We start from the raw sequence: 16,808 nt of genomic DNA, 5'->3' as shown, positions 1-16,808 counted from the left end.
TTTATTTGGGAACAGCAGAGGAATTGCATGAAGGACAAGCAAAGGATGGTGAATGATAGGCAAGTCCAGAACAAAAGAGGGAGAGTATGGTTTTGTAGAGGAAGATAGGAATTGGGAGGGGCTGTTTAAACAAAAGTTCATTGGAGGAAAATGAGAGCTGGAAGTGTTGGTGGCTCCTCATTGGCTGTAGATGATTGGAGGGTAGTGATCTCTCATTGGCTGCAGGCGAGGGTAGCTGCTTGTTGCCGGGTTCCCGAAGTTTGCTGTTGCCAGGCAGAGGAAATCTTCCTTCTTCTTGCTGGACTATACAAGCTGTGATGAATGGTATGCGCATAAGAGCCCTCCCTGCATGACTTCCCAACTCCAATTTGAATTAGATTTCCTTAACACATTTTCACAATATCTTAATATGTTTCTCTTTCTAGACAGGCATTTTAATATCTTTTAAACTGCTCTAAATTGATATTCATAATAGGTTGACTAATTGTTTGGATTGTGGGTAAAGTGACGATCCTTTGAAGAAAATATTTTTCAGAGCTGAAGAAAGAGATGTAGAATGTTGCAAAATGTTCAGTGCTTGAAAAAATCACACTATGTTGTCTCTTCCCATGGCCCATTCTTTCTTTTATCCCTGAGTGGCTAAAATAAGTAGCATGATGGCATTTCATTTTGTTGTTGTTTCTTCATTGGAAAATGTAATTGATGGAGTAAATGTTTGCAAAGAATTACAAATTTCTTTTATTAAAATCAACCTAATTATTTCAAGATATTATTGTCATTGTATAGGCTTCCATGTGATGAAGTTTAAATCAACTCTCTAGGCTTAGTTATATTAGGAAAGCTAATGTATATAAGCTAATGCTAATGTTAATCTGATTGTCAAAACTAATTGAGCTGAAATTCTAAATTGTGAACTTCCACTAAACCACTGAACCAATGGTAGCTAAATTGGAAGTGGTTTTTGTTTCTTCTTTCTTGACACAGCATATAATAGACTCATGAATTATTCATGTTACTTATAGTCATCTCTGCACCAGAGCTAGGTATTCCAACCTGACTGCAAACTGTGTTGACAAAATGTTAATAAAATTTCTTCTTTATACCTAAGCAAAATGCAATATATATGTGACCTCCCAAAGCAAGGATACACAAGCCAAGTAATTTGTATCACACAAATATTTTATAGGGTATGGCAAGATAATATTCCAGTAGGTCCATGGACCATCCAAGCAGTTTTTCATAGTGAGGATTTCCAAACAGATGCCAGACATTTTCCTGCCTGTTCTTGGAAACTTTTGCCCAACAGTTGAAAGGGAAATGCTGAACTAGGAATCAAAACATCACCTGAGACTGTGATTTGACTATTGTTGTCTGTAAAGAATCCAAGAAAATGTTCTCTGGATTTTTGGTTGGCCTCACTCAGTCTTTCTTTGTGTCCACTGCCTTATTTTCTTGGTTTTCAGCTGTATCTCTAACTCTCCATCTTAAAAGGAAATGAAATATAAATACACACACATACATAACACTTTGCTTATATTGTTATAGCGCAGGCCTCACTTGTAGTTCATTCTTTTGTTTTAATATCAACCATCTATCTATGAAATTTTTTGATTAAATATTGACTTCTTCATTTATTTCTCACAGGTGTTCACTTCATATCAAAGACCTGTATTTCTGCCTTCCAAATGTTCCTTTAGCCTATCTTTTTCCTCTTTATAATCACTTACTGTTTTTATCTATGCCCAGCATATAAATATAAGAACAGGTATGCATTTTACAGAAAGGGGATCATTACTACATTGGCTAATTTTTATGTTGTGTCAACTGTATTTACAAATAACTCTGTCACGTGTGGAAAAAAAAATGAGAGTCTGTGTTAGCTCATTGAGTTGTGAGCTCTTTCTGTGTTGTTAACTGAACCACATGATGAGGAAATGATAGCTTGCCCCTTCACACCAACACATTTGTTGAAGACTATCACATAGTGAGTGAGGTTTAACTTTTGGTAGGTTTAACTAAAATTGTAGTTCAGCTCAGACAAATGAAGAAATAAAAGAACCAATTTCTTTTAATAAGTATTCAGACCTTGAATATGAAAAGAAATAATGAAACCAGAGAAATAAACCTTTAAATTTTTTTTGTCCATTTCTTGAAAATATTTGCAGTGGCATTATGTATAAAGATGCATATGGGTAGTAGGATATGTTATTTCTTCAACAGTTTTATTTTGAGTATTTTCTAAAAAAAGTCTATTTCCTCTATTATTTTACTCAGTGATAATATGATAATGAAGATAATACTGTCTTCATTTACTAAAAAATAATTAGCATAATAGGAATTTCACAATAAAGGGACAAAACATTTCTTGAATTCACATGTATTAAATATGCCTCAAAGGCATGAGAAAGATTCTGTGGCATGAAATTCTCCAATTTCAAAATGGGAGTGCATACATCTTATGTTAGAATATTTACTATATATCAATTATGCACAATTTTTATTTATAATGTACACAGAGCTTCTTTTTTGCGAATAATGTGGCTTGCAACCAAACTCTCTAAATGTACACAAGTCAAATTCCTGCAAACACAGGGGGATTTTGTTTGGTCAGAGACTGGTCTGTCAGGTTTGCCATAAAGTCTGTTCAAGACACACAGCTAACAAAGGAATTTTTCTCTTGTAAATAATGGGCCAAATACAACCCCCCATGAGCCTCTTCCATTATGTTTCTTCTTGAGGCTGTTCATTCTGTTTTCTTTTTTCCATGGTTAGATTTGTTGGCATATAAAATAGCAGAGTTTCAAGCATTCTTTGTGATGGGTAATTCTATTAGCTTGGAAAAATGATTTTCCTGATATTTGGAAAACAGGGTAATTTGCTTCATGCCACTTTTCACATTTGCCATTATTTGATCACAATGTACTTTTTAATTGCCATAAAATAAGAAAGGCTTTATGTCCTTTTTTTTTTTAACGTGTCCTTTTATTCTAACTTGGAAGCCTAATTAGTCCAGATTGTATTAAAATGCTTTGTTTTTGCTGCCTTTGTCAGAGAAGAGTTAGAACATGATGCCTCTCTTGGTAGGTCACAGACTGAAGAGGCCTGACCCAGGGAATCAAATGTCTGACCTGGCCTGACCCTAACCTCTACTTAAAATCAAGTCTTTACTTTTATTTTAAAACAGAAGTATACTTTCCATGTATCTTTTTTTCCCCTTGTCCCAGCTGCTAAGAAGCACCCATGACCATTCATTTGAGAGCTCAGGGTGGGAAAGGACATTTTCCAATCTTCTCAGTTTGGGGAATGGGGTCTGGGTTTGATTTACTCTTGTTTACTTAGACAAAACTCCACTATGTCGTCTACAAATTCCATATAAAAGGAAAACAACCAAAAAAAAAATTACAGAATTTGATGAATTGTGGTGGGCTTTTCCTCTACTGTGCATGAAATTTAAACACGTATTTATTTTAAATAAATCCTTATATTGAATTAAGTCTTATTTCTGGTTATGCTTTAGCAATGAGATGAGCCAAAACATTTGGAAGATATATTAAAAATTGTTGTTGGTAGAACATTTACCAATGTTAATTTTCTGCTGGGAATATAGGAGACTGAGTGAGCTCCTCTAATAATAATACTATTAATCACTTTATGGTTTTGTGCTCTCACTTCTGAGGCACATGATCAATACTCTTAATTTTAGTCTTGCTTTTATTCTTTGGCTCTGTGATTCTTTTCTCTCTGTTTGTATGGTTGTTACAGTAAATTTAATTTATGACTGTGTAGGGCGATGTATCGTACAGGTCATATCCTGTAATCTTTCATGTGGAGAATTCCCATGGAGTTATTCTGTGAGATTTGATGGCAGACTCTTTTGCTTTTACTTGAAACATCTTTACTTTTTAGGGGGTGGAGGGAGTGAGAGGTTGGCTAATTTAGTGCATTCCAAATTACAATGTACAGAGCTTTTATTCACTCATTTAGGCATGGGGTATAACCCTGCAGACTTGATAAGTAACCTCAGGGGCTCCTTTTTACCCTAAATTCAACAATTTTTACTTTTAAAAATAAAAGCTTGTCTAGTGCCACACATTTTGAATTTTCCTATTCTCCATCTCTAGTTATCATAGCTAGTTCAATTTAAGAACAAGGCTCAGCTTTTTTGTTCCTGTCAAATCTTGCCAGTTGTGATATTTAGTGCAACAGCCAAATGTTAGCCTTAATGGTAACATGGCTTTAATTTTTTTGAACAAGTCACATTGTTGTATTAACATTTTCGTATTCAAGTGTAGCAAACATAGTCAAGGTTAAGTTGTTTGGGGAGCAAACATACCTCTTCAAACTGTGATACTTTTGCTATGTTGATTCAATCACAAACAGAAAAGAGAAACACAACTAAAAACATCCTTCAGAATCAAAATGAATTACTAAAAATGTCTCGGAATGAAGATTGTCTTTATTTTTCAGTTGGCCTATGTGAAGTAGCTCTAAGTCAAAATTCAAATACAAAATTAAATTGAGATACACATGCTTTGATTTAAAATTATTGAAATGCTTCAAAATTGAGAGGGTTCTCCAGTTTGTGAAGTATATAAGCTCTGAGTCATGTACAGGGCAATTTGAAATTATTCAACCTCTTCAAATTTTCCAGAGTACTTCAATTTGGAAGTTATTAGGGTTCCAGAATGTATAATGCATAGAAATTTGAAGCTGCTGAAAATGCTCTTTAAAAAAAAAAAAGAGCCTTTTACTTGTGTTCAGACATCTGGGCATGTGCAGACACTGAGAAATAGATTGATGTAAAATTGTTTGAGTGCTTCAATTTGTAAGTGATTCCAAGAGCCACCTAGATCATTCAGCACATGTTCAAATGGTTAGAACTGCCTCATTCAAAAAGTGGGAAAGATGAAACCAAATCTTCACTGAGGGAAAAAGGGTAATGGTCCAAGAATTCAAACATTCCTCAAAAATATGTTAGGAGATTTTAGGAGAGATGACTTAGAATAAGGGAAAGACATTATCAAAGAATAAAAGTTCAATTAAGCCTTTTGTCAAAGCCTCCCTCCTGTTAAGTCCATACTATGCTAATTGTGGTCTATCCTCAGGAACCCTGGTTGACATTCTCCCATTGAATGGCCCACGTATTCCCAAGCTGATGTCTTTTTGGCCCATTTTCTCTCATGGGTAGCCCAGTGATGAAAATAGATTTCATCTTACATGCCAAGTCACTTCACTTATAACTGGCTACCTGGAGTGCTGTCTGTGCTAAAGAGGGCACAAAAACCATATGAGATCTCAACAGAAAAAGAGGGTCAAAATTAATGCTGTCACCATGGATGGAGGAGGGATATTTGGCACCATGCAGATATTTTTTCTTCTTGTTCTACACATGTCCTATACTTCTTTAAGATCCTGTTCAAGTAACAGTCTTAGTTTTCCAAATGCATTTAATTAATTTTCTTCAGTATTACAGCTTTTCATCTTTGTCAACACTCAGCGTATTTACCACTTTAAACTTTCAAATAATAAAATGATTAGAAAACTTTAACATACACTTATGTTCTACATAATACAAGGCAATCTGGTGGTCATTCATTAGTCTCTGTTTCAGGAAAGTTTCATATTGACATGGTCTTAGGTCAGCTCTTAGCTGTGTGACCTTACGAAATTTACTTCACCTCACCAGATCCCATTGGCTTCATTTGTTTAGAGAAGGGTTAAATAAGTGGCTGTTAGGTGCTTTCACACTCTAGGCTGTGAGCTTCCAGCAATTGAAAATGCGATTGGTGAGGCTCCTTTCATCTGGTACCAAAATGTCACATTAAAACAATATGAGAAATGGTAACAGATCTCTGTGTCTTGCGAAGATTCCCCAGTCAAGTATTAGAATTTCTGAGCTGCTGCCCCCAACAGTGGCAGATGAATAGCCAATTATTTGCTGTGATTTTAGAGGCTGCAGGGAAACTTTCAGTTCCTTTTCTAAGTGGTCCCTGTTCACCAACTGGTGCTAGTAATTACTTCAGGCTGGAACAAACTTTTATTTCCTAAATTAAAAGAACAGTGTACTGAATAGTGGAAAGAGCAGAAGTTTGAGGGGCAGACAGACTTGAATCTCAGCTCCAACTACTCATTATTTTTAAAACTTTCACATATTCTGGAAAGTCTCTGAGCCCCAGATTCCTCATCTGCTAGCAAAATGGTAGTAATAGCCATATCATGGATTTCTGGTGAGGAATAAATGTTTCAATGTGTATAAACTGGTCTAGCACCTAGTAGACATTCAACAAATATTATTTTCTTTTCCACTCTTCTTTCAATGAACATACACACACACACACACACACACACACACACACACACACACACACACACATATATATATATGAGAGAGAGACAGAGACAGAGAGACAGAGAGAAGTTTTAGTTGGAGGTGGAGGTTCAGAAACGTGTGTAGACTGGGGAGGGCTTTAAATGATAGGCAATGGAGATTAAATGTCATCTGGGCAGCAATGGAGAGTCCTTAAAGTCTCTGAAGAGGCGGGAGACACGTTTACAGATATCTAAAAGAAAGTTGGAGGAAGGATATACAGACTACATAGACATGGCTGGTGGCAAATAGGAGAGAGACAGTCAGTACACAGTGTGAGGCCCCGAGGGTGAAGGTGCCAGTGTGAGTATTGACGGTGGAGTAGAGTAAGATAGGTAAGCAAGGGGGAACATTTGAGAAGATCGGTTACCAGGGCTTTATACGTGATTGGATGGAAGAAAGAAAACAATCACCATAACCGGCTTTTAATTTTCCAGTAATTAGACTTCAAACCCCAGACAAATTGTTTAAATCTCTTTGAATCTCAGGTAAAATGTACAGCTACTGGCATCAACAGCTCAGAGACTGTAAAATGGGGTAATTTAATATCATCTCCTATTTTACTTTTAATTTGCTGATCCTGCATATATTACATTCTCCTTATAATAAATCTCATTGGTCATTTTTCTAATTTAGATGTTTACTATATAGAGTATAAACACAGTCCCTGCCTACAAGAATTGGAAATAAACCTACAGGAAGTAAATTAGAAGGACAAAAGATGTGCTTATATTCTGAAAACCCAGGAGAACCAAAAGGTGTAATCACACTTGTGGACAGGACTTAGTGTGTCAGTGCTCAGGAATAGTAAATATCTACTGTGTCAGCTGGATACAACAGATAAGTTCCCAGAGTTTATGTAAGCCTTGGGGCCTGACCTTGATGTATAAATCAGTACTTCCCAGACTAAGAGTTCATGCCCCACACAATTATAAAAAAACAACAGAAAATGCCATTCAACAGAAAGTATCAACTTTTATTTTGTCAAGTACAAGTATTTATAAATAAAGAAAACAATGGAAAAAATGCTACTATCTCTTGTCACCATTATTTAATAAATGAAATAAATTTAATGTTCCAAAAGAGAAACAATGTACCTAATAATCTCGAAATAAAGGACAATCTTTTAAATTTAATGTATTTAGCCTTATGAAAATCTCATTACTTTTCACTATGACCCATTGAAAGTTTGTTACAAATGACCCACATCCAAAGATGGTGAATAGAGATCCACTGATGTTACTAATGTCTACTCAGGCCAACACTTAACAAGGACTGTATTTTGATATCTTATTTTTGTGTGACTTATGTTGCAAAATGTTTTGTGACACATTTATCTTTGTGTCCTGAAATAGCATATTGTCTGACACATATAGTAGGTGCTCAGTAAATACTTGTCATGAGTGAATGAATGCGCAAATCTATGAATGAACCAATCAATCATTGGAAACTTGGACAACAGCAACAGTAGAGGTTCTGTAGTTTTTGGCAGAAGCTCTTCTTGGACAAGGAGCAAAATAGCCTGTTCAAATCAGTAGGTTTAGGGAGCCAGGCTTCAAATCGATACTATGAAAATTAGCCTCCAGTCAGCCATAGCTTACAGTGGGAAGGAAGATTTTTATACTTTGAATGCCTAGGACTGAAAGATGGTCTTAGAACTAGAAAAATATTATGAAAATGGGAAAGCTCACAAGTCTTATTAGTACTTAAGTCACCATTCATAGTAATCCAGAAAATAAAACAGTAATTCAGAAAAGGAAAACAGTTTAAGTGAATAAAAGAGCAATACTATTTATACTAATAATCAAATTGATTTTTTTTTCCAATTTGGAATTTCCCTCTCCTTATATAATTAAACCATCCACACCCACTTTGGTGATGATTGATATCTACCTTTTTTTTTTTTTTGTAACATGATTTTCTTATGCTTTTACCACACATTTCAAGTCTAGTATACAGCCACACATTCTCTCTTTTCCCATTTGCCATTTCCCAGTTCTTATTTCATCTTTTCTCTTTCTTTCAGAGCCCATGAGGGTTTGGGTAGGAAGAATATTAACTAATGACATTTCGATATTATCTCCAAGTGATATACACACATTCCAGAGACATATTGTCAGGTTTGAAAGAAGAATTTTTTCATTGTACAACTTTAACAGTGGGTCTCATTGTCTCATTATTAGGGGACATAATTAGTGGGTCTCATTATTATTAAGTCATACTATTTGAGATAGACTATTAATTAATACTTTCATAAATCTAATTTTCCTGTGAACAATATTATATTATTTTAGCAAAAAGTAGCAATTTGTTAAATTATTAAATTAAAAGACAAATATTTTTTAGTAGTCGTGTCTTGGCATTTGTTATTTCATTTCATTTCATTTCATTTCATTTCATTTCATTTCATTTCATTTCATTAATATAGCAGAGGTTTCAGAAAAATGGAAGGGACCTGGGACTTTCTTGACCTATGAGAAACACAACCTCTACTAACCGAGATCTTTCTTAATTTCTTTCTTGTACTTTATCTAGGAAATTTTTGTGGGAGGGTGGAAAGAGAAGATACAAGGGCAAACGAGAGATCTATGAATGGGACTGACTTTGGAGAAATAAATAAACCTTTGGTCCAGTGCATCATTTTGTCTCACGTTGCACCAAAAACCTGTGTAATGCCATCAATATACTTATTCTTTCCTTAGCTATCAAGGCTCTTGGGTAATGTTTAAGGTGGAATTGCTAAAGGCATTTGATTTGGTGTTAAAAATAGAGGATGGATCAGTTCCTACAGAACAAACATAGCTGAGATTTCCTCTTCTTTATGCCTTTTCCCTACATAATGTCATTGAGATGTTTTAGTATGAGAAGTGACCATCATAAGATGACCAGAAAAGTCATTCTTTCTTTATGTCACTCAGTAATTCCTTATTTAAAAAGCACTCTCCTTCTATTAGAATTTATTATGAAATGTTTACCTATTAAGCAAGATAATTTTATGCTTCTACTGAAGTATGAACTTCTTGAGAAGAAAAAGTACACAGCAAATAGAGTCAGTTCAAAGGACAGCAATGTAAACCATCTCACTCTAAGTCAGGGTTTCTCTACCTCAACACTCTTGACATTCTGGGCCAGAAAATAATTTGATGTTGGGCAGGTGGGGGCGGCGGGGGCTGTACTGTGCATTATAGGATGTTTAGCAGCATCTCTGGCCTCTACCCACTAGATGCCAGTAGTGGCCTCTGAGATGTGACAAACCCAAATTTTTCCAGATATTGCCAGTTGTCCTTGCTTGAGAACCACTAAGGCAATAGTACTTTGCATTTCAAAAGGTTAACATTTAGAGAAGTAATTTTATCTGTAGGTCTCACAAACCTGTACCCTTGCCCCAGAACTCACTTTGGAGAGGCCCCATCATTTCTTATACCCAGTCTAGTATTTCCACTCTAACTTAAATTTCCTGTTTCTTCCATTTTGACAATCCTTCACACTGTTACCAAAATAAACTTCCTACTCTATTACTTTGATAATTTTAGTCCGACTTAGATTCATTTAATATCTCCTAGTTTAGGGAGGGTGAAGTCAAAAGTTCTCCTCATATTGAAAAGACTCTTTATTCTGGCCTCATTCCACCTTTCTTGTCCTCTTTGCCTATCAAAATTTTATCCACACCTTCAAATTTTTCTTAAAATTTTGAGACCAGTTTATTCCAATGATTTCTCTCTCTTTCACTCTATACTCATTCCTTTCCTTTGAACTGTCTCTGCTCGCCACTCGTGTCCATCCCACCCATATCTGAACACTAGTTTCTTTATTCTTATTTTGATTGCTATTGCTATTTATTTAGCAAAATGTTCATTTGTTTATGTCTTATCTGTACAATGAGATTTTAATATTTTAAGTTTGAAAAATAAAATCAATAGAGGTAATTCCTACACTGTCCACACACGAAGCTATGTCACATTCCTGGGATCAAGCTATAGATGACTCTAACAATTAGCTTGCAAGTTAATGCAATACTTTTCATTTAAAGAAATAGTCATGGAGGAGTACTATTTTTATAAGACCTATTTTCCCAAGTTGACTTATTATTTCAAAAATATTTTATCTTTTCTATGGCAGGAAAAGCCATATATGGCTATGAACTGAGTACTCAGGATATCCAAGAACATAAGTTTCTTTAATAACTCTACTTTGGATGATGTGCTCCCTAAGGCAAAATATCATATCAAATTCAGTTAATCATCTCCAAGATGTGAGTGAGGATCCCAATGTACTATATATGCACATATAAATATACATTAAATGTACTATTACTTATATATATAAGTATATATATATGTGTGTGTATATATATATATATATATATATATATATATATATATATACATACACACATATATATATAATCTGGTGCAACTTTTAGCATATAGTGAAAGTTCAAAAATAGTAGTACAAAAATTAGTAGTACTAATATTTTTAGTTTACTTAGGATATATGAATAAATAGAACTAAGGTCAAACATACCTTTCTTCCTAGAACGAACCGATGCAATTAAACTATCAAGTATATAGACCACATTTACAGGGAGCTGGATGTTCCAAAAAGATAGACTGGTAAGTGGCCAAGACAATCAATTCAGTTACTGTTATGTTTGTCCAAGTCATTGTCAAGCACTTTGGCCATGGCAATTTATGGTAGTAGTCAAGATGGTTGAAAATATGACATAATGCTCTTCAGTATATTTGTTTGGATATATTCATAGTAAATTAAGAGGGTTGATTTAATAATGCATTTAACTGCTGTATTGTACACATTGAATAAGTCTCTGTGTATGTTTAAGTATATTTGTTCTATTACAGCAAATAACTTGATATGAAGATAAATTATGGCTTTGATTTAAACTGCGTATGGTAAGGAATTTTTTGAAGATAATGTCGAATAGAGTGAATTTGATTATATTTTCAATTTAAGGTATTTTAGTTTAGTAGTGTTTTAGACTCTGGAAGGAATTAGTTCCGGTAACAATGGATTAAGAGTCAAAACACAAAACCTTCTGGTAATAATTTAGATAGTTATTAGTTTTGAGACCTTGGGTAAATTTGCATAATTTTTATTTCTGGCATCTATAAATAAAGAGGTTGATCTCCAGGTTTTTCCGATGCACTCTTGAAATAGGCAAAAAGAAGAGTGAACAAATGAATTATTTAAAAAATAAATAAATAAGGGAGTTATTGCATAAATGAATAAGAAACAAATAGGAAGACTGCTTCCCTTAGACATACTTAAGAGTCAAGAGAACTCTAGGTTAAGGTTGACAGCCCATTGTGCTCCTGCAGCAAAATTATTGGATATATGTAGAAGCTGCAAGCTTTAAGGATGTGCAGGAGAGATCATGGTCCTTCGGATCCTGCCATTGAATCAGTTACTTATACTGTTTAACTGGCTGTGCAGAAGAGTTCTTCATTAGGGAATGATCACTGGATCCACTTGTGGAGACAAGCTTGGAGACACATTCTTTATTTGAAATTATTTGCATGTAAGTCTAGATTTAGACCCAGTTTCTCTTAGATGTTGTGGAAGACACAGAAATGTACCATTCAGATTTCCCTTCAAAGAAGGACTGTGCTGCCCAGTTGCTGCCAGCACACAGCCTCCATTTTTTTTTAGCTTTTTTCCTCCCCAGGGCTGTCAGAATCTAGCGACTGGGTAAGAGGGCCATGAATATAAAGGCATAGCCATTCCAGTCCAACATGGAAATTCTAACACACAATTCTTACAACAGAGGGTGGGTGCACTGGGTAGGTTTGGAAGAGGCTTTGTTGAGCCCACATTGTAGTTAGAATAGTTTGATTTCTCTCCCTGCCGGATCCTGGTTTTCTACCTTCTTGTCACATATGTTTGTAATAAACACTGTGCATCCCAAACTCAGCATCTGCTTCCAGAGAACCCAACCTGAGACAGCTGTACCACAGTAAGAACTGATCACACAAGAGTGATGAACACGTGACACTCTTCCCATCCATTCTTCCTCTGGCACATCTTCAATCCAAAATCTAGGCACTTCTGTCACCGCTGCTTTTGTTTACTTAGAGGCCGGCCTTAGAAAATTGCAGGCCTGCAGTGTTGTCTACCTCTGCAGTGCAGAGGTAAGTGGCACATATATAGGTCTCCAAAGGCCATTTACCTTTCCATCCATCTGTAATAGAATGTTTAAGCAACTTGCAAGGTGCTAACGTTTACATATGCACGCGCACGTGCACACACACACACATGCAACCCAGACTCACTCCTTCCATTACTAGCCAGCCAATTATGGATTCCCCTACATTCCTTTCACTAACTGTTATGGAATCTTTTATTTTGACTGGAACAAGTCTTTAATTATACTTTCTAAAGGAAGTGTGATAGTTTCCTAGCAAATACAAAGGCAGATAGATCAAAGCATTTATTTATCGCTGTCAAGTAGTTGAGAAGTGGGGGTAATTGGTTAGGCAGACATCCTTGAGGTTGGAGAAGACTAGTGGGGAAGATACTTGTAAAGAAGGCGAATTAGACCCTCTAGGGGGGTTAAAGAGAAGAGTTTGGGAAGATAGGGAGAGATTCCTTTACAAGAAAAAAAAGTGAAAGCTTTGGATTGATCTCAAGATATAATTCTAAATAACTGAACAGCTTATGTAATTAGTAGATTGAAGAAATCACTGTCAGATGTGGGGAAAATAAACTTCATTATCTTTCTGTGGAATTAGATTTCCACATATTTTCAAAAATAAAAAATATGTTTGATCTAATGTAAGTGATCCAGTGGTTGATCATAATAGGCTGCTGCAGAGATTCACAGAGGAGTCAGAATTGTTAGTTTTATTGACATTATTTTCTATGTTGATAGAGAACAGTTCAGAATAAAGATGAAACAGCTTGGACATGTGTGGAAAGATAACTGAGATGGGAAATAAAGGATCCTTACTGTCTCTTCCAGCTCTAAAATTACGAATCTAAATCTACAAGTTGTTAAAATCTCCTTTAACACAGTTTCTGTTGTGAGGTAGCAAGGTTCAGAGCCAATACTAGAGGGATTTATCTGAGGCAAAATTATACCGTATGAACTCCTAATTTCCTGTGTATTTTTATACATGAGTAATCAGTTAAAGCAAGCATCGGAAATAGTTTTGAATGAAAGTGTCAGAAAGGGTCATCTTTTGTGGAATATTTGGATGGCTGGGTATAAGCTATATTTATTTTAGTGATCATGCTCGGGTATATGAGTTTACTATATATACAGGTTAACTTTAAGCCATTGTAAGTGAAGTGAACTCATTTTATTTCCCCCCATTAAGTCATCACCTGAGTCTTTGCTCATTTGCATGGAATTTAGCATTAATATTTTTCTCATTCCAGAGTTGAATTTATTCAAAGCAAACAGAAAATTGAAGAATTTTATGGGAGAACAGTAACAAAAAGTTGGATAGGGATACTTAGGTCTAGAGGAGGAAGAGAAGAGGAAGCATATTTTACTGAGCTAAAAGAGTAGGATATAAGTTTCCTCAGAGAAGAGATTGGATCAGTTTGGTTCATTGTTGTATCCCGAGTGCCTTCAGTAGTGCCAGGCACAGGATAAGCCCTCAGTAAATAGTTATTGAATAAATCAATGAACCCAAATCCAATAATTTTTGCTAAGTAACTATGGATGAAATATGTTGGTTTCACATGTCCTCCCCTCACATTCACCAAATATAATAAAGTTATATTATTTTGTTGCAACATTTATTCCCCACGGATACCATTTGCCAGGAAATGCAGAGAACAAAGGTCATGACAGCAGGTCAACAACTTAGAAGTTTAGCCTCCAGGTGGGGAATTGAAATATCCCAAGGTCAGGTATTCTTGTCAACAAGCTGCCTTTGTGTGAAATAGTCATACTTGGCTTAATCTTTCTAGTTAGAAATATACATTTAAGAAGTAATAAAATATTACATTTCTATAAACAACAACACAAAGAAATATGCATTTAATTTGTAGTAGAGTGAGAAATACAAAAAGATTCAATAAGATGGTTTGGTTTTCCTTATTTAAAAGGCATTTTAATTACAGGGTTAATGGCTAGCTTAAAAGTCTAAGAAAAACCAACAGTGAGACAAGAAGTAATGTAAAACTGGGCCTGGAGAAACACTAAGCACAGCATAGCTCTAAGTGACCCTTGGTTGGCAATTGGTTAAGAGGATTTTTCCACCAAAAGAAGTCTGTCTATAGCAAGGTGACGGCTCCTACAAATAGCCCAGATTATAGGGCTTCAAAAATCTGTTTCATGTGATTTTTATATGAAGGTTTTAATTAAATATATTCAGGGAACTTAGAGAGATCTTGAGCCAGAAACCAAAAGTCAGAAAATATGTCTATTTTTTCCAGTGACTTTGAAAGAATTAGTTATGGTAGACAGTTTAGGGTAAGGAGACTTTTTTTTTCCCCCCAAGGAAATGGTTTGCTCTATATAAGAACTACCGCTAAACCAAAATGAAAGGCTTATTCATTATGGCCAAAAATACTGACTATATCTCAGACGAAATGACACAGACCAGGTCTTTTTATCCATACCAAAGCAAGCTGTTATTTTTTTTATAATGGCTTCACTCAATAATCATATGTCTTCACTACGAGTTGTACTTCAACAGAGTAGAGTGCTTCTAAACTATTCCCAAACAGCATTAAGGTGATTATTACCTGCTTCAAACATAGGGAAATAAGGATGTAGACAGGTTATATGATTTGCCATATATCCCATTTCCCAGAAAAGGCAGAAATAGTAATTTTCTAAGTGAATAGGTTAACCACTGAGCCATTTTATTTCCATAGAGAAATCTGAACTCTATGATAAAGTAGATGGCTTATATGTAAAAATAATTGTTCATTTATTTAACAAACATGATTGGAGTATCTGCCATGTGCTAAGAAGACTACAAAAATATGTTCTATAGGGAAAAATATCTTCTACATAGGATTCCATAACCACATAACTGTGATATTCAGTATATTATGCTACCAAGTACACTAGGGATAGACTAATTTAAGTTAGCATGTTAGGGATTCTAAAAAGTCCTGTAGTAAATAAACCTGCTTAACATTGTTTAATAGAATGTTTTTCAAACATATTTTGTGTTATTTTTATATGCAATTTAATGATACCTTTCAGAGCACTTTGATAAATACTTGGCCACATTTGAAGGATTCGAAGATGATTAATATAATATCCTTGCCCTCTACAGAAAAGGCTAGAAAAAATATAAATATAGAAAAGGGTAACGAGTGCTATATTAAATACTACACAAAAAAACTAAATGATTAATGTTACTTAAATTTCAAGGAAACTTTCATCAAGTGGTAAAATTTGATCTTGGCTTATAAGAGTGTAGAGTAGGTGGCAGAGATGTCCGGGTGGGAACAACATTTCAGGAAGAGGCCAGCGAATGGGAAAAAAATCTCACAGGTGTGTGAACTGACATACTGCGTCCCACCACATCCAAAAGTTGAGAAGTGGGGGGGTCTAAAGAGAGGAGTGATGAGGAATAAGTATGTACAGTTAGCTTGACATGACAATGCTGAAGTGCTTTGAATACCATGCCAAGGAGCTGGAACTTCCTAACATAGGCAATGCAGGGTCTTGACAGATCCTTTGAATTAATGAATAAACTTTCCTGGGTGTTGATAAGACTCAAGGAGTTAACGTATTTGCTTTATGGTTTCCTTCATTTCTGACTTCCTTTTACCTTGCCAAACAGGTTTTTTTTTGTTTTTGTTTTGTTTTGTTTTGTTTTTGCCAATATCCTCACTCCTCTGAGGAGCTCCTTGTGGGGGGAAGCAACTGGGGGTAACAGCAGCCTACTTAGGGCAATTGACTGTGTCACACAACTTTACCAGGATTGAATGGATTCTTTGATATGTCACATTATTTAGATTTAGCCACAGGCTGGCCCTTGGTCCAATTCTTTAAATAAAAAATATATATATATATGTTAATTATACACACACACACACACACACACACACATATATAAATGGATGGGATGTTATTAACTTGGAATCTAGGAACTTTCTAGAAGTAAATAATGTGTAAGTGCTCCTAAAAATGTTTAATGTTCTTATATAAAACCATTCATGGGTCAGAGAAGCAGTAAAGAGACATTTATACTTTCAGGGAATTTTAACTTCTCAGCCTTTAAAGTTTCCTCTCTTTAATTAAACATACCATGAAGTGCAGACCCGGTCTATAACAAAGTCTGCACATGTTCAAATTTTGCATTACATTAGTGCCTAAATCTCCTTTATTTTAAATTTCCTCCCCTTTTTCTGAATACAAAGTGATGTCTTTTGCTGCCTAAAACTTGGCATTTTTGAAACTCATTCAGTGTATGAATACATATCTGCTCCAGGAAATATGTACCCATGTTTG

At 35.2% G+C, this 16,808-nt stretch overlaps 1 long non-coding RNA gene across 3 annotated transcripts in view; it reads left to right on the top strand.

Moving 5' to 3' along the window:
• LOC109495685 overlaps positions 1-16,808 on the top strand; it is a 401,491-nt gene that overhangs the window by 187,366 nt on the left and 197,317 nt on the right. For all 3 annotated transcript variants that reach the window (XR_006591602.1, XR_002151291.2, XR_006591601.1), the window contains exon 3: positions 10,904-10,980. This is a non-coding gene — a long non-coding RNA (uncharacterized LOC109495685). The remainder of the gene's footprint in view (positions 1-10,903; positions 10,981-16,808) is intronic.

This window comes from Felis catus, chromosome F1, assembly GCF_018350175.1.
Source record: "Felis catus isolate Fca126 chromosome F1, F.catus_Fca126_mat1.0, whole genome shotgun sequence".
Taxonomy (NCBI): Eukaryota; Metazoa; Chordata; class Mammalia; order Carnivora; family Felidae; genus Felis; species Felis catus.
Note: the sequence above shows the minus strand (reverse complement) of the source record. Positions and strands in the feature narration are given on the sequence as shown.